The sequence below is a fragment of the Cervus canadensis genome, chromosome 23, assembly GCF_019320065.1.
Source record: "Cervus canadensis isolate Bull #8, Minnesota chromosome 23, ASM1932006v1, whole genome shotgun sequence".
Classification (NCBI taxonomy): Eukaryota; Metazoa; Chordata; class Mammalia; order Artiodactyla; family Cervidae; genus Cervus; species Cervus canadensis.
This window is the reverse complement of record NC_057408.1, coordinates 54,375,547-54,401,338: the sequence shown is the minus strand read 5'-3', so window position 1 is coordinate 54,401,338 and position 25,792 is coordinate 54,375,547. Positions and strand designations below refer to the sequence as shown.

At 42.4% G+C, this 25,792-nt stretch overlaps 1 protein-coding gene across 5 annotated transcripts in view; it reads right to left on the bottom strand.

Annotated features, from left to right (window-relative positions):
• Positions 1-25,792, bottom strand: part of ARHGAP28 (Rho GTPase activating protein 28) — a 136,003-nt gene that overhangs the window by 83,073 nt on the left and 27,138 nt on the right. The window contains exon 1 of one of the 5 annotated variants that reach the window (XM_043444446.1): positions 17,800-18,006. The exons of the other annotated variants lie outside the window; for them this stretch is intronic. The gene's annotated coding sequence lies outside the window, so the exon portion shown is untranslated. Of the gene's footprint in view, positions 1-17,799; positions 18,007-25,792 lie in introns of those variants that run through there. 5 annotated transcript variants of the gene reach the window in all.

The window sequence follows — 25,792 nt, the reverse complement described above, 5'->3', positions numbered from 1 at the left end:
AAAAGTGACATGCGTGTGTGCTAAGTTGCTTCAGTTATGTCCACCTCTGTGCAACACTGGACTGTAGCCCGCCAGGCTCCTCTATCCATGAGATTCTCCAGGCAAGAAATGGAGTGAGTTGCCATTTCCTTCTCCAGGGGATCTTCCCAACCCAGGATCAAACTCGGGTCTCATATCTCCTGCATTGGCAGGCAAGTTCTTTACCACGAGGGCTACCCGGGAAGCCTGCAAATGGTAATTCTGTTTTCAGTTTTTTTAAGGAACCTCCATACAGTTCTCCAGAGTGGCTATATCAATTTACATTCCCACCAACAGTGTAGGAGGGTTTCCTTTTCTCCATACCCTCTCTAGCATTTACTGTTTGTAGATTTTTGGATGATGGTCAATCTGGTGTGAGGTAATATACTTCACTGTAGTTTTGATTTGCATTTCTCTAACAATTAGTGATGTTGAGCATCTTTTCATGTGTTTGTTGGCCATCTGTGTGACTTCTTTGAAGAAATGTCTATTTAGGTCTTCTGTCCAGTTTTTGATTGGATTTCTTTTTTTTATTTAAGCTTCATGAGCTGTTGGTATATTTTGGTATATATTCCTTGTCAGGTGCTTCGTTTGCAAATATTTTCTCCCATTTTGAAGACTGTCTTTTCTTCTTCTTTGGTTTCCTTTGCTATGCAAAAGCTTTCAAGTTTAGGTCCCATTTGTTTACGTTTGTTTTCATTTCCATTACTCTGAGAAATGGGTCAAAAAGATCTTGCTGAAATTTGTACCATATGACCCAGCAATTGCATTCCTGGGAGTATACCTGGAGAAAACCATAATACAAAAACATACATGCATCCCAATGTTCACTACAGCACTGTTTACAAAGTCAGGACATGGAAGCAACCTAAATGTCCATCAAAAGAAGAAATGATAAAAAAGATGTGGTACTTATATACAATGAAATATTACTGAACCACAAAAGTGAACAAAATTATGCCATCTGCAGAGACACAGATGGAAACAGAGACTGTCCTACAGAGCGAAGTAAGCCAGAAACAGAAAACAAACACCATATAATGTTGCTTATATATGTGGAATCCAGAAAAATGATACAGATGAACTCGTTAACAAGTAATGAGTATGTGTTGAGTGACACACCTGGTCCTCTTAAAAGAAAAGATGAATGAATGAATGGTTAAATCAATATTCATAGTCCAAAGCCGATACTTCTTATTTTGAAAAATCATAATGGTATAAAAATCGCCCCCTCCCCATTCTGCTTGGAAAATTTGGCATCTGTGTTATTTTATTTACATGAATTATGCAGTCTTGAGTGGGAGAGCTGCTTACAGGTGCCAAAGGATGAGGGCCTCATTAGGAACTCCAGTGAGAACCATATGAAAGGGAGATTTAGATTCTTTAACAAGCACTGAAATTAATTCCAAAAACAGCTTAGGAGGTAATCAGTTGGTTTTTCCTTCATGAATTTCCTTTCAGAAAAAAATCCTCTCCTTCATGTCCTTAGGGATCTAGCTGGCTGTGGGCATTTGCTGCTCAGCAGCCACCTCAGTACAAACAAGACTGACTTGGCAGACTGCTTGGCTGGTCCTGGGAGAGACGCTGCTATTTGTCAAAAGTGACATTAGGATGAAGTCCAAGGACAGGGAATTACAACTGGATATCTGTCCTCAAGACTTTCAAATGTGACTAAAATTGGAAAACACAAGGCTTTTCATAGAACTGCATAGACAGACTTCCTCACATTCAGCAGTTTTGATACTTTGGCCTTTTTACCACCACATTTTGTTCCTGTCTCTGTTACAAACATGTACCTCTTACTGTCTTCACACTGATTGTGAACAAGTCTTCATTCCGTCACTAAATCCAGTTCAGAGCAAGGAGATGTCATCTTATTCTTTGTATTCTTAACACCTAGACAGTACCTAAGGTTGACAATGTGTCCAATGGTGATGGGGATTTAGTCGCTAAGTTGTGTCTGACTCTTTGCAACCCCATGGGCTGCAGTCCACCAGGCTCCTCTGTCCATGGAATTTCCCACTGACATTCTATGGGCTGAGAGTGGACCAAAGAATACTGGGTGGGTAGCCATTTCCTTCTCCAGGGGATCTTCCTGACTCAGGGATTGAACCTGCCTCTCCTGCATTGCAAGCAGATTCTTTACCAACTGAACATTAGGGAAGCCCTATGTGTGCAATACCCATAAACAAGTAAGAAGAGGATAAGAGGGATGTGAGCTTTGCTCAGGATGAGAAGGTTGGAAGCAGGACAAGAGGAGCCAGGAGAGTTGTAGACTGTCCCTCTAATGAAATGAAGGAGACCACATTCAGAGTAACAAGCCTCAACCCAACGGGGGTCCTGGCCACTTACTTCCTGAGAAGAAACTTACCTTTAGAGCAAGGCTTCCCAGTTTCTAAGGTGCACATAAATCACCTGGGAATCTTGCTAGAATGAAGCTTCTGATTCAGGAAGTCTGAGTCAGAATCCTACAGCCTGGTCTTCTAACAAGCTCCCAGGGGGTTACAGATGCGCTGGCCCACAGCTCAGACACACCTCAAGCAGCAAGGCTGCCTTAGGAACTGTGCTCTGAATGTCTGTAACTCATGAATCCACCTGGGGTCGTGGCAAGGAGTAGAAAAGGCAAATTCAAGCAGGTTAACTGAGCAGCCCTATTGTGAGCAGCATTCAAGGACGCCAACAAGAGAAGATGAAGGACCTTAGGACTTGGAACCAAGAGGATGCGCCAACACAAGCCCCAGACCAAAAGGGGCAAAGGGAGGGAGAGGCAGTTTACTAGGACCGAAGAACTTCGAGGCTGGAACAGGAACAAGAGCCCAGGGTCATGAAAAACGATATGTTCCTGGGTATCTTGAAAGGAGGAGCTAAAGCATCTCCCAGGGACAAGGACAGAGAACAGAGATCCCAGCCTCACTCCCTTCCCATCCTCTGATCCCCTCCCTTGCCTCCCACTGGTTGGACGCAACTGAAGGACCAGGGGGCCAGGGGATGAGCCTCTAGGGCCACCCAGAATGAAGAACAGAGGACAGAGTGACCAGCACAGGGAGCCAGCGGACACAGGAACTCCAACCAATTTAGCAAGTCACTATTTCCTGCGGTTCAAAGTAAACACTCTTACAACAGGAGTCCGGACTTGTCTAAGGGGGCTACATGAGAAAAAACTCAGAGAGTCTGTGCTGATTCTGTAGGTAGTCTTTAAGAGGAGAAGATTCTCAAGGGGCTTGGAAAACAGGGTCAGCTTTAAAGGTAAAAGAAAAACAAGCTGACTGCCTGAGGCAAGGGCAGAAATGAAGTCCTGGGAAGCCATTACAAGACCAGCCCAGGGAGTTAGGAACAGAGGGGCCCCAGGATCCCTCAGAGAAACAGGACCAGCAGGTTGGGGCTGGGGGCAGGCAAGCAGACCAGCCTTCACTCTAGTCTTAAGAGATACTTTGTCTAAAACCCTCCAACCCCTTTTTAAAAGTTAGATGCAATATCACTGGTGGAATTTCAAGACCTGGGGAAGAAAGAAGACCTGAGGAAAATAAGAAACAATAATCATCGTAAATGCTAGCTCCTAAAAAAAATCCAACCAGAAGTTTGTTAGAGACATATGATAAAAATTATATATGTGTGTGTGTGTATACATCTATACTCACACACAGAGAATACACACATGGTTCCTCGTGAGAGCTCTAATCAAGGCTCTCAGGAAAACACTAAAAACGGGAAAAGCTACATCCTCATTAATTGGATTTTCAACATGCGAAAAACCAGCATTTTTCACACTAAAAGACAGTGTCACCTCACAACCCTGGGGGATGTGATACAGTCCTGGTCAGTGCTAAGCACAGCAGTCCTTCTCGAGTGTGGAGGGCAGTCAGAGATGGCTGGGCTCCCAAGGAAGTGAGAATCCAGTCTGGACCTCGACTGATGAGTCAGATCTGGTTGCCCTTTGCCAAGATGTTATGATATACTGTTGACGAAAGCGTCCCCTCTTCGCCACCTCCACCTCCTTCCCTAAGTCCATATTCCAAGAGATATGAGGTGGCTAGTTTACCACTTGCCCCAGGGGGAATTGTCAGAAGGGGAAAAAAAAAAAAGAAAACCAGTAAATAAAGATTCCAAATTCTTGGCTTTAGTTTAAATGAGAGACAGAAATAGTTTTGAAAAGAAATATGAACTGGCAGAACGAGTTTTGTTTGTTTGTTTTACCACCCCACTGCAAACTGGGGGAAAGGGAAGACTTAAGAAAAAAGCACTATATGCAGTTAGAGGCTGCGCGATGCGTCCAATCCCCAGAATAAAGCCCCCACGCACCAGAGGAGAGTCGGGATCACAGGCTCCCTGCAAATCTGGGAGGCTCTTGGAGGATGCTTGCTCCCTGCTTCCTGTCTTTAGTCATTAAGGAAGGCAGATGCAGAGACTGTGAGAGGGCAAGAAGAATCTGGAAAGTGGAGCCTGGGGGGCTAAGGAGGATGGGCTCAGGGGTTCCCTGCCTTGCTGAAAGATGCCGATTTTAGCTGAGAGATGGAAAGAGGAGACTGATTGATTCTATGTCTAACAAGACACTCCTGGCTTGAGGTACAGGTCCTGATGGCGGGCGATGCCCAGCAGGTAGTTTAGACCAGGAAGCCAGGTGGGAGCCGCCCTGTGCCCACAGATCCACGCCTGCATCCCAGCGCTGCCTCTGAGTCCACTGGGGTCAGGGGTCAGCTCCGGGCCCCAGGAAGTCAGGAGAGGGGAGCGGAGTCCAGAACCGAGGTCCCTGACGGCCCTACGGAGGCGCTACTTATAGCACCAGCAGGGAGGGGAAGGATCCCGAATATTCCTGACCCTTAACCAGAAGCAACCTGGCCCGAAATCAGATGGGGTGGATGGGCTGTGGCCATGACTTGATTCATTTCTTCTGCTCTCTGTCAGAAACGGGGGCTTGGAGTTAGAATACAAACTGTGTTGCCAGGAGTAATGAACGCTATATCCTGTGACTGTGAAGTTCACATGCATTACAAGTGGTTGATTTTTCTCAGCCTCCAACCGCTTAGATGTTCTATGTGAATATTCAGTGAAGGTCAAATCCTATCCAGAAAGTGCAGCCCCGTGGTCTGACCTGTGCCAGCAATGGACAAGCAGATCCTGGCTGGCCCTCTGGCCTTCATCTCAGTCCCACCTGAGCTCTGACTCAGAGCTGGGAGGGTCTCGCAGGCCCAGCCCAGGTGCTGTGAGCAGCAGCATTGCCTGGAACCACCTGCCTTTCCAACTGCCAGGTCCTGCCTGAGAGGTGACACTCACGGTCATGTCCCGTGACACGCGCTGCACGGCCGGCAGCTCCTGGCTCCCCAGCGGGACCGGACCCTTCTGCTCGCCTTTTCTTCACAATATCTCTCAGTGCAGCTTCGTGTTCCCGCTGCGGCTTCCTGAACTGTCCCAGTTCTTAAGGATCTCTTCTACATAAGCTGGGGGCTTCTGAGTTCCCTGAGAGTGACACCCTGGCTTTTCTCTTGTAGAGGGATGGTTGCGTTTCTGCCAGAGAGTTGTTAGAAAAATTCACACCAGCCAGAGTAATTATGAAGCGATAAATAACTGTCAGAGGCACTACTAATGGATTTTCATCCCTAAATAAACATCTTTCTTGATAAGGACTTGTTCAGTTGCCAAGCTGCGTGCGACTCTTTGCGACCCCATGGACTACAGCACGCCAGGCTTCCCTGTCCTTCACTATCTCCCAGAGTTTATTCAAACTCATGTCCATTGAGTCAGTGATGCAGTCCAACCATCTCATCCTGATAAGGAGGATAATGGTCAAAATGCTTCACGAGAGCAAGAAAACATTTCTGTGACTGAATGTGACCTTTGCTCTAGCACCATAGCAGACCTCATTTATAAAACAGCTGTTTGGGGATCCTGGCATAACTGTACCCTGGGAGCCACATGCTGAAATTTTGTGCAACTCTGATAAGAACAGCATGGAGAGCTCTGAACATAAACACAGTATTCATACTCGGTTGGCAAAAACCAACTTGTGCAATGGTACAGATTCTTGTAATCTTGCTCTATCCAAGAAAATGTGATAAATGGTTTCCATTCCTAAAAATGCCCAGTTTGCCAGCACTATTATTCATTTTCTATCATGGAAATTCCACAGCGCTGATCAGCAGCCCGAGGAGGACACTTCTGCTTGCTTTGTAGAGCTTCCATGTCCATCTGAATACTGCAATTTGTGGAAATTTCCCAGATAACATGATATACGATTGGCTCAGCTGGTAAAGAATCTGCCTGCAATGCGGAAGACCTGGGTTTGATCCCTGGGTTGGGAAGATCCCCTGGAGAAGGGAAAGGTTGCCCACTCCAGTATTCTGGCCTGGAGAATTCCATGGACTGTACAGTCCATGGGGTCACAGAGTCAGACATGACTGAGCGACTTTCACTCACTCACCTATATGAATACACGGTGCATCCTTCAATAATACCTGCATCCAAACTACATTTAATTTTTTAACAGCTTACTAACAGGATAAGGAAATTTAAGAGGCAAAATGGATGTCCCCCCCCCCCCAAGGAAAAGACATGCAAAAAGGCAAAATGGTTTTCTAAGGAGGCCTTACAAATAGTTGAGAACAGAAGAGAAGTGAAAGGCAAAGGAGAAAAGGGAAGTTATACCCATCTGAATGCAGAGTTCCAAAGAATAGCAAGGAGAGATAAGAAAGCCTTCCTCGGTGATCAATGCAAAGAAATAGAGCAACACAATAGAAAGGGAAAGACTAGAGATCTCATCAAGAAATTAAGAGATACCAAGGGAACATTTCATGCAAAGATGGGCACAGTAAAGGACAGAAATGGTATGGACCTAATAGAAGCAGAAGATATTGAGAAGAGTTGGCAAGAATACACAGAGGAACTATAAAATAATAACTTCATGACCCAGATAACCATGATGGTGTGATCACTCACCTAGAGCCAGACATGCTGGAATGCAAAGTCAAGTGGGCCTTAGGAAGCAACACTACGAACAAAGCTAGTGGAGGTGATGGAATTCCGGTTGAGCTATTTCAAATCCTAAAAGATGATGCTATTAAAGTGCTACACTCCATATGCCAGCAAATTTGGAAAACTCAACAGTGGCCACAGGCCTGGAAAAGGTCAGTTATCATTTCAATCCCAAAGAAAGGAAATGCCAAAGAATGCTCAAACTACCACACAATTGCACTCATCTCACACGCTAGTAATGTTCAAAATTCTCCAAGCCAGGCTTCTACAGTACGTGAACCGTGAACTTCCAGATGTTCAAGCTGGATTTAGAAAAGACAGAGGAGCCAGAAATCAAATTACCAACATCTGTTGGGTCATCAAAAAAGCAAGCGAGTTCCAGAAAAACATCTATTTCTGCTTTATTGACTTTGCCAAAGCCTCTGACTGTGTGGATCCCAACAAACTGTGGAAAATTCTTCAAGAGATGGGAATACCAAACCACCTGACCTGCCTCCTGAGAAATTTGTATGCAGGTCAGGGAGCAACAGTTAGAACTGGACATGGGACAACAGACTGGTTTCAAACTGGGAAAGAAGTAGGACAAGGCTGTCACCCTGCTTATTTAACTTATATGCAGAGAACATCATGAGAAATGCTGGGCTGGATGAAGCACAAGCTGGATTCAAGATTGCCTAAAGAAATATCAATAACCTTAGATACACAGATGACACCACCCTTATAGCAGAAAGCAAAGAAGAACTAAAGAGCCTCTTGATGAAAGTGAAAGAGGAGAGTGAAAAAGTTGGCTTAAAATTCAACATTCAAAAAACTAAGATCATGGCATCTGGTCCCATCACTTCATGGGAAATAGATGGGGAAACAGTGGAAACAGTGACAGACTTTATTTTTTTGGGCTCCAAAATCACTGCAGATGATGACTGCAACTATGAAATTAAAAGACATTTGCTCCTTGGAAGAAAAGCTATGACCAACCTAGACAGCATTTAATAAAAAGCAGAGAAATTACTTTGCCAACAAAATTCCGTCTGGTCAAAGCTATGGTTTTCCAGTAGTCATGTATGGATGTGAGAGGTGGTCTATAAAGAAAGGTTGAGTGCTGAAGAATTGATGCTTTTGAACTGTGGTGTTGAAGAAGACTCTTGAGAGTCCCTTGAACTGCAAGGAGATCTAACCGGTCAATCCTAAAGGAAATCAGTACTGAATATTCACTGAAAGGACTGATGCTGAAGCTGAAACTCCAATACTTTGGTCACTGATGCAAAGAACTGACTCATTGGAAAAGACCCTGATGCTGGGAAGGATTGAGGGCAGGAGGAAAAGGGGACGACAGAGGATGAGATGGTTGGATGGCATTACCGACTCAATGGACTTGAGTTTGAGTAGGCTCCAGGAGCTGGTGATGGACAGGGAAGCCTGGAGTGTTGCAGTCCATGGGGCCGAAAAGAGTTGGGCACGACTGAGCAACTGAACTGAACTGAAGCAAACTGAACAGGATGGACCCTTTATGTCTGCATGATTCCAAGTCATGGACATTAAAGGAAATACTTCTACTGGAACATTTGGGCAAGCAAGCTTTGGACCTGGACTGGAAAAAAAAAAAGTATCATAACAGAATTTCAGCCCAGCACCTCATAGCTTCTGACCGCTGCTTAAGCTGCAGAGTTAGGCCAGCATTCTGCTTATAGATGTGAAGTGATGATTCTGTAAGAAGAAGGGAGAGATACCCTGAAAAAGTATAGTCTTCCAAACCTGTCAGAATGAACTGCTGTGACAGGCTAATGTCCCTTAACACCAGAGACTCTATTACTTACAGGACCATCCAGGTAGGAGCTGTACTACACTCAGGAAACTTAGAGCATTCCCAGATAGTACAAGACTCACAAACATACTAAAACAGAATAAAAGAGAGAAACTAACTCTAGTCAGCATGCACTTACACCCAATAATTATACACAATACTCTCTTGCCCAAAGTGGGTAAAATACCTGTTGAACATCCTCAATAAGCCTATGAAAAATATTACAGGAACTGTCGTAATTCCTTTACAAAGGCTTAAGGAGAATCCATCGCTGGCTTGAGGATTCCGAGCTGGTAAGGGGAAGGTCTGAGATTTCGAACCTGGGCAGTAGGACCTCGCAGCCAGAAGGCTTTGCCCTGTCCCATGGGCATTTCCCCGCAGGCTACCTGCAGCATCAGTGCTTCTCATGCAGTGGTCTTTGCTAAGCAGTGGTCTATGAACGGACGATATGACCAAGTTTTAGGTCAGTTACCGCTCATTACTGGAAGAGCACGCCACACTGCAATCAAGCGTACTTAAATTTTTAGGACTTGGAAGCTGCCAGTAAAGTTTCCAGGACATCTGAGAAGGAACGTGGAACTCATTAAGGAATCATACATCATTTCACGTGGGTTTCATTACCGTGCTAACTTATTTTAAAACTAGATCATGCAAACTTTATTTTTGAATGTCCTACAGAAAAGCTGGGACATCTAACAACCAATTTGTGAGTAAGTTACACATATCTCCAGATGATCCCAACCCTTAGTCAATTTACAGAAAGCAAACTGTTCCCCAAGTTCAGAGTCAGTTCCCTGAAAGTGAAACTAGTACAGATCAATGGCCAATGGCTTAGTCACTGTCTAAGGAAGCTCCCCTGAAGGATGCCTGTAATACTTGTAATCATGCTGACTGAGGTTTGGGAAATACCTACATCTAATCTGAGTCCTCGATGTAGCCACCAGATCGGCACACTGCTGAGGAGAGTCTTACCTTCAAGAGTGGTGTCTTTCCTGGGTTGCATCCTTTATCCTCTTTCAGCATCTCTCTATTCATAGCATCCCCAGCTCCTCTCCATGACCTTATCCACTGTCATGGCAACACTCACAGGCTGAAGACCACTAATCTCTGGCCTGGTTGCTTTTGAGCTCTGGCCTTTCAGGATGTCAAATTTTTCTTTGGTATGTTCTCCTTTGGTATGCTCCCCTGGCGGCTCAAGATGGTTAAAGAATCCGCCCGCAGTGCAAGAGACTCCGGTTCGATTCCTGGGTTGGGAAGATCCCCTGGAGGAGGGCATGGCAATTCACTCCAGTATTCTGGCCTGGAGAATCCCCATGGACAGAGGAGACTGGTGGGCTACAGTCCATGGGGTCACAGAGTCGGACACGACTGAGCACCTAAGCACACACATGTTCTCCTTCACCTGCAACTCATGTGCAGAACTCAGCCCCTCCCAACCGCAGTCACTCATTTTCCCCAACTTCAGGAATGACATCACTACATACCCTGCCATTTGTATTATATTCCCCTTCTTTGCCCTCCATTCTGGACGGGTCCATAAGTCAAGGCGAGTCTACTTCAGACACATCTCTCAATCCACCTTCTTCGATGTTGATGCGTATCCAGCGCACACATTTAGACTACATCTTGGCTACTGCACCATCTATCTTGACTCCCAAGATTTCTTTTCTCCCCCCATTTGTCTGGCCACACCACACAGCTTACGGGATCTTAATCCCTCAACCGGGGACTGAATCCAGACCCCCTGCAGTGATAGCTCAGGGTACTAACCACTGTACCACCAGGGAATTCTCATTTTTTCCTCCTAGTTTAATATCCTTTACATACACTTGCAAAAGTTAAGTTGCTAGAAAAAAAGTTACATAATGCTATTCTCTTGTTAATCATCAGTTGATGTGGCATTCTCTACTATTGGCAGGATGTTCCAAACTCATTAGTTTTTTATAAGAGTTTCTTTACAACCTGCCTTAGCTCATGTTTCAGACTCATCTCTGTGCCCCACTCCAATCATATACACTAAGGTTTGGCCATAACGATCTGCTCTTAGATTCCCTTGAATAGGCATCAATAGAGACAGGAGAATACAGTGGTTAAGAAACAGGGCTTTTCATTTGGACTGACATATACTGAATCACAGATTTACCTCTTACTCATATAATACACTACGTGTCCACTTTGAGACCCAATTTTTCCTCCTCTCAAAAAAAATGGAACAATATTGCAATGTTACCATCAGAATTAAGAAAATGTGTTAGCTATTACAATCCTCCTCATCATCAGATATATCCATATCTACTATTTAACGTTCAGCAAATTTTCAAAGAAGAAACACTTTGTACAAATATATTAGTGTTGGTTGGTTTATGATGTCCTCAAGGTTTATATTCTACAGTCTATAGAATGTCTTGACAGTTTGAGGAAAAAACTGAAACAGATTTGTAGCAATTAATAACTACCCTGTTGAGGCTCTCAGAATGTCCACTTGTCTATACCACTGACTTACTAATTCACTGAGTACAGAACTTTCATATAATATGCTATACATTATTATTTTACTTACTATATCTCCAAATAAATCTGAATATAGAGAGTTCATCTTATAATTTTTAACATCTCCACACTACCTAACCCAATACAAGATTCTTGGGAGTCCTTCAATAAATACCGAGGTCAGAGTGAGTTATCTACCTAAAGACTGCTGCTCCCCACTACACCAAAAGATTTTAAATGCATGAGTTTCTGATATTGCTCCACCGTGATGTTTTTTCCCAAGGGAATAAAGGAAAACAATGTTTTGCAATTTCTTTTATCACACTATATAAAGCAAAATGCAAACTGGCACGATTCTACAGGCACACAGATTAAAATTAGGCTTTGAGTAATTAAGTATTTTAATTACAATGTTGATAAGCAGTTCATAACATTGAGGCTATGTTTCTCCAGACTACCTGCACTCCCTGATACCCGTAAGCATGCACAGTGCTTATAAAAATGGTGGCTGATATCTGACTGCAAGCAGGAAAAAAATCTGCATGCTGGCTCGAGTTGGAGACCATCTCACAATGACTCTGTGGGAAAATGCTGTTCCTCGCCAATATTCTGTCTCCAGAGATTCACACCTATTTCCTCTGATATTCATGGTTTGAAAATTTTTTAAAAATCATGTTCATGAGTTATTCTGAGCTTCTTCAGTAAAACTGGCTGTCATGAAATTAAAAGATGTTTGCTCCTTGGAAGGAAAGCTGGGACAAACCTAGATGAAGTGAAAGTGACAGTGTGAGTCGTTCAGTCCTGTCTGACTCTTAGCCATCCTGTGGACTGTAGCCTGACCTGCCAGGCTCCTCTGTCCATGGGATTCTCCAGGCAAGAATACTGGAGTGGGTAGCCATTCCTTTCTCCAGGGGATCTTCTCGACCCAAGGACTGAAGCCAGGTCTTCCTCCTTGCAGGTGGATTCTTTACCATCTGAGCCACAAAGGAGAAGCATCCCTTTGCTGACAAAGGTCTGTATAGTCAAAGCTATGGTTTTTCCAGTAGTCATGTATGGATGTGAAAGCTGGACCATAAAGAAGGCTGGGCACCGAAGAACTGATGCTTTCAAATCATGGTGCTGGAGAAGACTCTTGAGAGTCCCTTGGACAGTAAGGAGATCCAACCAGTCAATCCTAAAAGAAAATAACCCTGAATATTCATTGGAAGGACTGACGCTGAAGCTGAAGCTCCAATACTTTGGCCACCTGATGGGAAGAGCCGACTTCTTGGAAAAGACTCTGATGCTGGGAAAGATTGAAGATAGGAGGAGAAGGGGACAGCAGAGGGTAAGATGGTTGGATGGCATCACTGACTCAATGGACATGAGTTTGAGCAAGCTCCAGGAGACAGTGGAGGACAGAGGAACCTGGCATGCTGCAGTCCATGGGGCCACAAAGAGTCAGACATGACTTAGCGACTGAACAAATGAACAACGACAGAGACAGCTAACAATTATCAGCAGTTACTATGCAGCAGACACCACCGAAAGTGCTTTAAAAGGTACTGTTGCTGCTGCTAAGTCACTTCAGTCGTGTCCAACTGTTTCAATTCTCCTGACAACCCTATAAGGTAGGTACTAGTGTCTGCATTCTACAGATGCAACAGCCAAAGGTTAGGGAGAAACGCCCCTGTGCCCGTGATTACACCATTGCTAAGGGGTTCGGTCTGGACAGCACTCAGACCGTCCATTCTTGGGGTCTCTGCTCTCCACCACCACGCCACTCTGCTCTCATAAAGTAGAGTTCAGTAAATGCTACGAGTTTTGGACAACACATCAGGAACTCAAAGGAAGGAGAGATGACTCCCTATTAAAGTTCAGGGAAGACCTCAAGAAGAAGATATGCAGGATTCAGACAGGCAGAGAGAGGCATGTGTGAATTCTGGGCCCCAGGTGAACAAAGCCACAGAGCTAGGGAGGTGCAGAAAGAGGATGGGGTGGACAAGGAGCCCACTGTGGCGAGTGGTGCTCAGAAGGCACAGTGGGAAGACCTTTCAGGTGCCACAGAGAGGTGCTCTGGGCCTTTAACCACTAGGCCATGAATAGCCTCTAAAGTTTCCCTCAACAAGGTCACATGAGCAGAAACAGTCTTTGAGAAGAGTTATTAGAATTTTTTTAAAGATTAAACTTTTTTTCTCTCAGAAGATCATTTTCCTTACTTCTATAAAAGGTTATTTGGGGATAAAAATCCCAAAGTCAAGACATTCTCCATTGGGAGGACTAAGGGACTGAAGCTAACAGGATGAAACTTAATAGGGATGAGAACAAAGTTCTGCAACTTCAGCTGCACATGTTTAGGATGACTGCTTTCTGGCATGAGTAGACATCGTGTGAAAAAGACAAAGGAATGTTGGCCAAATGGAAGGTCAGTACAAGCCAAGACCATCATATGGATGCCAAGAAAACTACATAATTGAGTCTTAAGTCCCATAGATGTACAGACAGAAAGGGGAGACAGTCGTCCTGAATGAAGCAGAACTGGAATTCTGCTCTGGGCACCACATGGGAGAAGGATACTGATGTCCAGGACTAAATTCAGAGCAGGGTGGATGAACAGAGATCATCAAGAAGCCACACCACATGTGGAAATACTGTGGACGCACTGGAGACATGTAGAAGGCTCCAGGACGCATGTGGTTTTGAATTATGGTGCTGGAGAAGCCTCTGGAGGGTCCCTTGGAGACTCCAGTCAATCAAACTCCAGGAGATCAAACCAGTCAATGCTAAAAGAAATCAACCCTGAATATTCATCGGAAGGACTGATGCTGAAATTGAAGCTCCCATTCAGACCCTTCTGATACTCTGGAAATTATACTACTTCCTGAAAACGTTTAGGATGGGATTGTCTAATATTGATGTCTGGGTTCTATTTCATAGATTAGAATGCACTTCGAAGGGGCTGCAACCTCTTACTGGTAAGGGGTCTCCACAGATTTGCCTAATTCAAAAGAAGGCTATGCTTTAGGCCTTTTGTTTTGTCAGAAGGACAAAGAGGAGGCCAGCAGAAGCAACAGCAGCAGCAAACAGAGATGGGTCAAGTGATAAATCCTGGAATATTTGAAATAAAATACACTTAAATATTCATGCGTGTGTGCGGGCTAAATCACTTCAGTCATGTCTGACTCCTTGGGACCCTATGGACTGTAGCCCGCCAGGCTCCTCTGTCCATGGGATTCTCTAGGCAAGAATACTGGAGTGGGTTGCCATGCCCTCCTCCAGAGAATCTTCCCATCCAAGAGATCGAACTCAAGTCTCTTAGGTATCCTGTACTGGCAGGCAGGTTCTTTACCACTAGCACCACCTGGGAAGCATAAAATATTCATACCTACTGAATCATTTGAGGTTGTCAAAGAATGAGAGACAACTGATGCATACCATGCTATTGTACAAGAAGAATCTTCTGAAGTGCGCACACGCTCTGCTGGCCTCATGATAACTACAGTTATATTGCTACAAAGTCCCTGGCTGACTATTCCTGTCACTCCTGTGGATGCCTGACACCAGGCTCTCTAACTACCTTCAGCAGGCAGGACTGGCATGGGGTTCCTGTCTCCATAACTCCAGGACTCCTGTCCAAGTTTACGGAAGCACTTTTTGGGATTAGCATTACAACTCATGGAACAAGAAGAAAAACAGGGTGAAAACAACTCTACTATCACCTACTTATTCCAGAAGTTTCAGATAGTTAAATACCACTTCAGTACACAAATAACAGATACTGAACCTTCTGTCCTTTAAAGCAAAATAATGGACTTTTCATGTCCCAACTAGTGATTGCTGGACTCCTGGAAAGTCTAACACAGAGAACTGCATTTAAACAGGAGATGATTTTTGCATATATGACCTCAATTTTACTACCTATTTTCATAAGAGAAAGAAAAACAGTTGAAGTCTTTGTGTTCATTTACTTGTCTATATCTAACAAACAGACAGTGCGTAACAGGGAGCTTCATAGCTCACAGAAACAAGACCTGTTTACCCTGCTCACTTATAAGACCTGAGTCTGTCTGGGACCTGAGCTTTGTAAGCTTATTATTAATTCATCACTCAAGTTGCCTAGCAATGGAAGTCCATCTCATCAGCACTCACATGGTCTCAATAGTTTTTCCCCCTTCGATGATCCACAGGCTTCTCTATCACTAAGAAACGAGTCCCTTTCTCTCGCTCCTCCATCCTTCTGTTTAGACAAACACTTGGGGGCCATGGTCAGCGCTGGTTTCTCTGTCAGCGGTCTCACCTCCAGGTTGCACAACACCTTCAGAGCGAGCTGAAAGGCTTTTGCGCTCTGTCTCCCAAGACGGCAGTACTCTGCCTCCCGTGTCTTTACTGTAACAATAGTGCACATCTCAACTGAGCTGCCTTCACTCCCTGCTTCTGGAAGATTTCCAGGCAGGGTCTGTGTTGACGTCAGCAAGGCTGATTCAGAACACTACCTCCGGGGGTTTAACCAGGCTTTGAAACACATTCCTGCACTCAGCTCAGCTGGGGTCAGTAGGAGGCCTTCCAGTAAATCTGGTACTTCACTTCATCATTCAGCTTATTGCAGAGGGGCACTGATTTCCTTTTAGCTCATCCTCTAAGCTATTTTATTACCTTTCAGATGATTTCTGCTGGGACCTTGGCTGTTAGAGCCTTGCATTCTTATGCCCACTGCCTTCTGAATTCCTTATCTGCAAAAATTGTGCTTGCTTGGGTAACCTAAGCGTTGTTGTTCTGTTTTCCATCTGATTTTTTTTTAAACTTTAGGATCATAAAAATTAAGTCCTTTGTTTATATATTTTCAAATCTAAAGAGAAGTCGTATCTTGTTAAATTTGCCTTTGATTAGCACAGTTGCTCTTCAGTTCATCCCTGGGCTTAGAGTTTAACCAGGGCGTTACCAAATTTGTAAAGATAGGACACATACAGAGAGGGTAGGGCTGTGATTAGATACAGAACTAGAGGGGCGATCACAGTGAAACCACAGAACTGTGAAACTGGAAACTATTTATAAATATAAAGCCAATTCCTTATTACTTCCAAGATTCAAAATTACATACTCTTTATTTAGTAATAATCATCAAAGCACAAAAATGTAACTTTATTTTCACAAATAAATGAGTGCATCAAGCTATTTCCACAATCCTAGATATCATGCTGAAAATTTATCCCCTGTCATGAACCTTGGTTATGCTTACTACCCCCTGAAATCTGTGATAAAACTAAAAATAAATAAACAAAACAAACAAAGACAGTATTTCAGTTAAGCAGCCTTTCTTACCACATTCTAATCTAAAAAGAAGTCTCCATGAGGCCAAAGTAGACTTTACCTTTGATGACAAAATAACACTAGTAAAGCAATTTAAAAACAACAAAAAAACAGACTTGCAAAATATAAAGATGATGCTACTTAAATAAAAAGAACCCAGAACACAGTGAAGCAAATGATTCTAATCCGATTCAAAGGAAATGAATTTCAAATAAACAACAAAACCATCGTTCCTGATTCTTCACTTCCCCCCAAAAGACAACACAGAGGACAACAAAAGGCAGAAGAAAACACAAGTGCAGTAAGGAGCACGTGGCTATATGGATCACAGTGCTCTAAGAGTTAAACATGAAACGAGGTAAACAGACCATGGAAATCTTCCTGGGGAGAGCATGCACTTGTGTTTCTTGAAGTAGACCCTCTGCTTGTGATTAATCAGATGAATTTTTGGTGTTGCGTGTACACTCTAACCCAGGCACCAATGTCTCAAAGAAGCTGCCTAAGAAAAGAGCAGAAAGAGGGCAGGAAAAGATCAGAGGAAATGGACAGAGGCAGTCACACAAACCCCACACCAGATTAGGGGAGGCACAAAACGAGAACCTCTTTCTCACCCACGTGTCTTCTCCATGAACCAGGCCAAGAGACTCAGCCATTTCCCCTTGGCGCCATTTGCCCCAGCACTGAAATCAGAGGAAAGACTGGTAGCCCCACCAAAGAAATGTTTTAATTCCATTAAAGGGTGGAAGAGCTTGCTTGGGTAATAGAGTCTCCCTCGGCAGATGTTTCTAAGATTAGATAATCATCTGGAAAGATTAGATCAGTTTAAACACTCCTAGGCAAAAACAGGAACTGGAAGCAAAACACCTCCAAGTCATTCATTTTTAAGCATCTATTAAGATCCCATTTTAACCAGTCTTCTCAAATTAGTAACAGGGTGTACCTACTTCCCTTCTATATTTCGGCTTTAGAAACTTACATTCACACCATAACAAAAACGGTGAAAGGTTAAAAAGTTAACCACTTACTGTCACTTAATACTATGCACCAATAATCTAATGAAAAAAAAACTATGAGCCCCACCCATGCATTCACTGAAAAATGGATTTAAAACAAACAAAAAAGTTACAGCAACTGTCTGCTTTCTCCTTGCCTCTTATAAATGAAAGGGGAGGGGGAACAGTCAGCAGAAAGAAGCCTATAGCCCAAAATATTAACTGAGGAAGTGCTCTGAAACTTACCTCTTAGCAGGTTAAGAGTGTCATGAATGCCATCAAGGGAGATGGACACTCAAAACATCTCTGTGGCCGGGTGTCCTCATGGCCCAGGGGTGGGGAGGCATCTTCCGGCCCACTGCACAGCACCCCCCCACCCCCCACCACCTGCAGAGTTCTGCCTCTCTGTCCCGCGGCGGCTGCCTCCAGCTCTGCGGGCCAGAGAAACAAAGGGCTGCGAGGGAGCCTCTCCTCAGAGTGAAGAACAATTCCCAGCGCACGCGAGCTATTTAAAGAGGTGGTGCCTGCGAGACCAATGAGCCTTCCTGTTTGTGTCCCGGCTCAAATTTTCATCCATTTCCGAATGAAGACTGCAGAGTGTAATCAGCCCTGAGAAGGCTGAGATTTACACAAATCTGTGCTGTGTGCAAGGGTGATTTTTTGAAATGGTTTTTCCCTTTCCTTCTCTTCTCCGCTAAGTAGACATGAGGCTTTATTAAAAGCACTTTGGGGAAAGTCAAAATCAAAACCTATACCTGTTGTGATCTGGTAAAAGTTGTTCTAACTCCTGAAAGTTTCTTAACCTGAAGTGTAGAAAGGAAAGACTGTGTGGATGATTGATCCAATGTCTATCAAGTAAAACGCAGAGAAAAACCATGAGATTCATGGTCAGAAAGTAACGGTTTGATTAAAAAAAACCGTCATCGTTTACTAGCCTTCAGTAAAGAAACCGACCCAATCTCTCTGGGTCTCAGTTTCTTTGCCTGAATATATGGGATCAGTAACACGCGCTTGTGAGGCCTGTGTAAGATGATTGGAAAAGACCCCACACTGTGCCCAATAAAGTCAGAGTATGTGGTCATTACATCATGGCATCCAGGTACCCAGTGGCTGTTACAGACATTATTAGTAGCTGGATAAAAAGAGAGAAGCCTGGCGGGCTACAGTCTGTGGGGTCACAAAAGAACTGGACACAACTCGACGACTAAACAACAACAAGAAGAGCAAATACCTCTCCTCACTTCTCTCCAAAATTACACAAAATATAAACTATACAAAATTACACAAAATATGCATTTGTTTGCCTGTGTGCTGACTGCCTCCCCACTGGCACCCAGGCTGCCAGAGTCAAAGGCTTCACTGGGAATGCTGGTTTTTAACAATAGCCCCAGTACCCAGAACACTTTCCTGCACATCAGTTCAGTTCAGTTCAGTTCAGTTCAGTCGCTCAGTCATGTCGGACTCTTTGCAACCCCATGAATCGCAACACGCCAGCATATAGTAACATGCAATAAATAATTGCTAAATAAATGAATAGATAAATGCAACATTTTGGGCAAAATCAAGCACAGAGCTCTACACATGGTAAGCCTGTAACAAATATGTATCACATCAGTGAATGTACAGCCACTTTTTTTTTTTTTAACAGAAAAACATCCCAGGAAAAATGCAATGTGATAGAATTTTAAGACAAGTTGGAACTCTGAAAAACATTTCAGATAAATATGACTGTATGTTTTGTTAGGTCACCCAGTTCTAAATACATAATTAAGATGGTTCTTGAAGTGAAGTGAAGTTAAAGTGTTATCATGTTTGACTCTACAACTCCATGGACTGTAGCTCACTAGGCTCCTCTGTCCATGGAATTCTCCAGGCAAGAATACTGGAGTGGGTTGCCATGCCCTTCTCCAGAGGATCTTCTCTACCCAGGGATCGAACCTGGGTCTCCTGCATTGCAGGCAGATTCTTTACCATCTGAGGCACCAGGGAAACCCACAAACTTCTTACTCATGGAGGAACCATTTCAAGAACAAACTCAGCTAAACCTTTTCAGCAAATTAATTCATATTGGATACTGTAACTAATATCCACAAACTTCTTATCTCATGGCTACTAGTTACATTATCCAATGTGAATTAATTAGCTGAAAAGGTTTAGCTTAATTTGTTCCTAAAATCCTTCCTGTTTTCGGGGGGCCTGTTTTTGTTCATAGTGGAAACTCTCTTTCTTTTGCTGTCCTTTAAGTTGGAGTTTGGTGGTGATGGGATTGGATGAGAACTCATTGATTTTTTTTAAGAGCATTATCCAGACAAGAAGGCTAGAGATGCTTGGTCGCTTGTCGCTCTTATGATCCGACTACTGATGTTTAATATAACATAACAACATGCCTGGAGACAGGAGGGTCATGGGGACCTGGAACAATAGATTTAGTTTTGAGCCTTCACATTATTGCCTGAATCCAGGTCAGGCTAGTTCAGGTCACTAGAGACTAAAAATCAATTCTTTGATGGCTGCTCATTAATCTATTACATGTAAGGAAGAAAGCAACTTGAGTGGATATTTGTTCATTCTATAAAATTACCACGAGAGGCAAGATCCTGAATCTTAAAAGGTCATGTGAAACGTAATTCCCTCTTCGAAGGGTTTCTCTTGCTTTGCTTAAGAAATAGGACCCCACTTCCAAGTTTCTCTTTCCTTCTCTGCACTCTTTCGGGCTCCTGCTTTATAGACAGAATAAGAGCTGTCCTACCACAGGTCTTTCTACAATCATTAAAAGTGGAATATCAAGATTTAAAGTTGCTCCCTTTGAATGAAGTCATTATAGTTTCAAAATATGAGGAAGCGCCTGGTGATCACTGAACCTGAAAGTTCTACTGGTTTTGGCCAGCGAAGAAGAATCTCTGAAGAACAGAGAGTCATGACCAAATAAAAACAGAATTTATTACCTTTAATAACTGTCTGTTCTGTTTTTCTAAGTTAGAATTTTAGACACTGATGTTAAGGCTTTCTACATCCCTCCTCCTTTCATGGCGCCCCCCATGCTAGAGAAATTTTTAATTGAGTAATTAATGATTTTAAAGAAGTTTCTAAATCGACTTTTGACAGTTTCCAGCAACAAGGCTTTCTCACCTTACCTGTAGTTTCCAGCCTAATAAATATCAGTCTACATGGAGCTTGTGAGTTCAACACTGAGGGTTATCAAGTGAGGCTTAAATGCCTCCAGAAACATGCATGATTGTGGGGAGTGGGGGGTGAACTGTGAAAACTACCATCCGGTCATCAAGTTTCTTCTTCATCTAATGAAGAAAGAACCTCTTTAAGCAGTTCTTTGAGAAGTTCTAACACCCTCCCCCTTCCCTGGGGAAGCAGATGTACCCTGCTAGCTGTTTTCTATAAAACAGTTTTATTGCCCTAGTTATTAATACTAACAGACTTAGTCAAGATATCATTGTGTATGGTTAACGAATAAAAAGAAAACTTCAAGTTACTGATTACAGGGTCTCCTTATGCTTATTTCTATCATTATTTGAGACTATAGATCTCATTTGAATAAACATTTATCTAATGCTACAAAAAGCACAAAAATCAATCTGGTAAGGGACAAGAACTTATAGGCATGACTAACAGGAGCAAATATCACAGAACACATTATCCCAAAGAATATCATTACTAGGTATAATACACTGGACAACAAAACGATAATGAATATTTCCTTTCTGCCATGTGTTGTTGTATAGGGCAGCACATTTCCTGTCAGCTGACTCGAATGAGTAAAACAAAGTCACATTGAAAGATTAATCTTATTGATAAGGATGCATTTTGGTGGCAATTAATTCTAAGAGGTTAGGGCTATTTCTTTTTTTTTTTTTAATTTTTTATTTTTTATTAGTTGGAGGCTAATTACTTCACAACATTTCAGTGGGTCTTGTCATACATTGATATGAATCAGCCATAGAGTTACACGCCTTCCCCATCCCGATCCCCCCTCCCAGTTAGGGCTATTTCTTTTCCAAAATGAGGAACGAAGAAGATAGCATTTCTCCTTCCTTTCCTCCCTCTCAACTGGCTGTGGGTAAGGGCTCCGTTAAACGCTTTAAAGACATAAGCATTTTATGTCTTATAAACATAAGCGTTTTATCCTCCATCAATTCACAAACTGGTGAGACAAGTACAGAAACATCGAGTACACGGTAGCATGTAGTAAAAGAGAAAGGATCACCAAAGGTCAAGAGTGCAAGGCAGGAGAAGGGAAGGACACAGGGTCAAGGGCTTTGTCACTTCCAAGCTGTTTGATCTTCCAGAAACTTCATCCCTCTAAGCCTCACTTTTCTCAAAGATAAAGCAGAGATCATACTAGTATCTGCTTCCCAGGGCTCTGATGAAAATTAAATGAATTTATGAATTCATTTCACAGCCTGTGTGGCAGCTGAGCCTGTGGACTGAGTGTACGACTTTGGGGGAAGGATGTCTGAACAGTACAGCTCTATGACTTCCACATTTTAGGACAAAGGGCATGCCCAAGGACAAAGAGAAATATTTTTTGAAGATAAAAAGCTAAATAAATTCATAAGAAGACCCTGACCATCCTAAATGTGCATTCACTGAAACAAAAGGCTTCAAAATAGTTGACGTAAAAACTCTTAGAACTGAAATCCCAGTAACAGTTGAAGAGTTCAGTACTCCATGCTCAGCAACAAGACATAGAATAAGACAGAAAATAGAAAACTTAAATAGCATCAACCAAATCAACTTAATGGGTACTTTTAGAATACTCTTATCCAAAAGAGCAGAATATATTCTCTTTAAGTTTACAGGAGTATCACCGAGATATATCATATGCCAGATCACAAAACAAAGCTTTATAAATTCTGAAGGATGGAACTCATACAAAGTATGTTTTCTGATGACAAAGGAATTCATTTAGAAATCAGAAAAGAAAAATATTTAGAAAATCCCTAAATATTGAAAGGTAAAGGACACACTTTTTAAAAATCCATATATCAAAGAAAAAATCTCAAGGGAAATCAGAAATTATTTTTAACTGAATAATAAGAAAACTACAACATATCAATATTAGTAGGATACTGCTAAAGCAACCCTTAGAGGGTATTTTATAGAATTAAATGGTTATTAAAATGGAAGACAGGTCTATAATGAATGACCTAAGCTTCTATCTTAGGAAGCTAGTAAAAGAAGAACAAATTAAGCCCAAAATAAATCAAAGCAAAGAAATAAGTGAGATAAGAATGAACAAAAATTAATGCAAGAAAGATTAAACAGATGAAAGAGAAAAATTGTTTAAAAGCTAGGTTTGGGAAAAGATGAACAGAAATGGAAAATTTGTAGCTATTTTATCAAGAAGAGAAAAGACAAAAATTAGCAGCATTAGGAAAGAAAAAGAAGATGGCCCTAAAAATCCTCAAGACAGAAAATGGACATTAACAGCATACTATAAACAACTATGGGTTTCCACAGTGACTCGGTGCTAAAGAATCCTCCTGCAATGCAGGAGACACAAGTTTGATCCCTAGGTCAGGAAGAGCCCCTGGAGGAGGAAATGGCAACCCACTCCAGTATTCTTGGCTGGAAAAATCCCATGGACAGAGGAGCCTGGTGAGCTACAGTCCATGGGGTCACAAAAGAGTCAGACACAACTGAGAGACTAAACAACAACAACAACAATAAACAACTATAACCCAAGAAATTCAACAACTTACATGTAATGGACAAATTCTTTGAAAGACACAAACTACGAAAATTGACAGCAGAAGAAATGGAATCTACCTATATTCATGTTGAATACTGACTGATGATTTCATTATACTTTTCACACAGTAGTAATTCATTTATAGATAAATGAAAACTAGCCTCACCAGTGTGATAACCTCAGCTTCAAAAGTTCTTATGCCAATGAAAATTAAAAACCTGAAAGATACTGCATGGCTACAGATACAGCAGGAAGAGAAAATTAAGGGTGAATGAATACAGCCAAAGTCATAGCATTTGCATAATTACAGCAAAATTATTATTATTTAATACTCTTAATTACAAGCAGGTTTTAAAATAAGTTTTAATATGTGTCTAGATCTCAACAGATCTCTTTTTCGTAATTAAAAAGTTTGGAAGTGAAAGTATTGCTTCCGTCACAACACAAAGGGTCCTGAGTAGATTCCTAGGAAGGAAAGAAGCAAGATGATTGACAAGAGGAAGTGTGCTTTGAGTCCAGGAGAGCAAACAGTTCTTGTTTACTGCAAGCCATGAACAGCCAGCTTTGACTATTAGCAGCTATGTGCCAATGATTACTAACTCAACTGCATAGTGAGGGCAGGAAGTCACAGGATGACTGTTGCTTTTATGCTGTATTTCTACTAAAACTTGATTTTATTGCCCATTTCCAATAGCTCTTGGGCTTGGGTGGTAAACTACAGCCTTTTAGTAATTCTGCAAAGGATGCAGCTGGTGAGAAAAATGTAATCACATATGAATCCAACAAGGAAGAACAAATAAAAACAAAACACAATTCTCCACTTACAAGTCAAACAAGTTATGTGCCTTACCTAAGAGGTTGTGTCTCTAAATTCTAATCATTAGTGATCACTAATAAAGGAAACATTTTATTTTCTCAAGTGTTTATATTTCTTATATTGGGAAGTCAAACAACAGGCTAGACTTTTCATAGGGAGATATGTACAATCAAGATGTCATGCAGGCTTAAAATAATGACAATAAAACCCTTTAGGTGTTTGCTACGTTCTGATTAGGTATTTTAAGTGCTTTACATGTACTAACTAATCTCATCCTCTGTACCACCCAATGAGATTGAACTACTACTTCCATCATTTTACAGATCAAGAAATAGAAGTGCAGAGAGGTTATGTAACTTGCCCAGGACTGCACAGCTAGGCTCTGATGCTGTAAAAACTGAAGAATAATTTCCCAATGTGCCAGTTACTACCTCTGCTTTCACATTACAGGAATTAACATTTTTACAAGTTTTGGGTTTTTTTTTTTTTTTTTTTTTTACTTCTGGGAATGACATTTTTTGCCTATATGGTTTTAACCTGAATCAGGAAAAATACGATATGAGGAAACAGTACTACAATACAGGTCTGTGAGCTTCTCAGTAGCAGGCTATTTGCTGGGATGAAGAGCATTTTCAGTAATACAGCAGCATGCTCCCAAGGCAACAAGCCCATCTGTGAACAGTGTAGTGAGAAGGTGTTAACATTAAAAGGCAAGCAAGGTGGAGCCGAGACCAGCGAAGCTGCCTGTCTTCCCGGACCCAGAGGACAAAGAAATCAATTCAGTCTCAAAAGCAAAACTTAATGAACCCCCACATCTTGGAATGAGCAAAGGATGTGACATCTGTCTACAGAAGCTTGTCTTGGAAACTCGATCTGTAAGACGAGAAAAATCACACTTGCTCAAGTATTCTCTTTGAGTAGAAGACCTACAAGGAAGATGCAATCACTAGCTGATGTTTACATGACTGCTGGAAGGGAAAGGGAAAACACTAAACATTTATCGAACCCCCAGGTTGAGCCAAACACTGTTGTGTTGTTCCCATTTCACCTGATTAAATCTTGACAGCGTATCCAGAAGGTATTATTCTCCCCATTCCTAAGGTCTAGAAAACCCGAGGACAAAAGAGGTTATATAAAGTGCAAGCAACAGATGTTAAAGCAAATTCTGTACCTCAAGCCAGAGAATAGGGTATAGTTCAGCAGGTAAAGAATCTGCCTGCAATACAGGAGACACAGGTTCCATCCCTGGGTTGGGAAAATCCCCTGGAGAAGGAAACGGCAACCCACCCCAGTATTCTTGCCTGGAGAATTCCATGGTCAGAGGAGCCTGGCAGGCTATGGTCCATTGGGTTGCAAAGAGTCGGACATGATTGAAGCAATTTAGCACACGATTTAGCAAGATTAAGATTAAGAAATTAACTCTTATATATAAATCTTACTGTGTGGCAGTCATTGTTCCAAGGTCTTTACTTACAGTGATGTCATTATCCTCATGATAAGTCTACTAGATTAATTCTGCTATTAATATTATCCCCAATGAGGAAACTGAGCAGCTGAAGAGCCAAATAACTTGCTGAAGTCAGTAGCAGAGCCAGGAAAATGCTCTTCAACACTGACTTGGTTCTTTTAAAGCTAACAGAGGGGAATTCCCTGGAAGTCCAGCGGTTAGGACTCCACGCTCTCTCTTCCGGGGCTATGGGTTTGCTTGCGGGTCA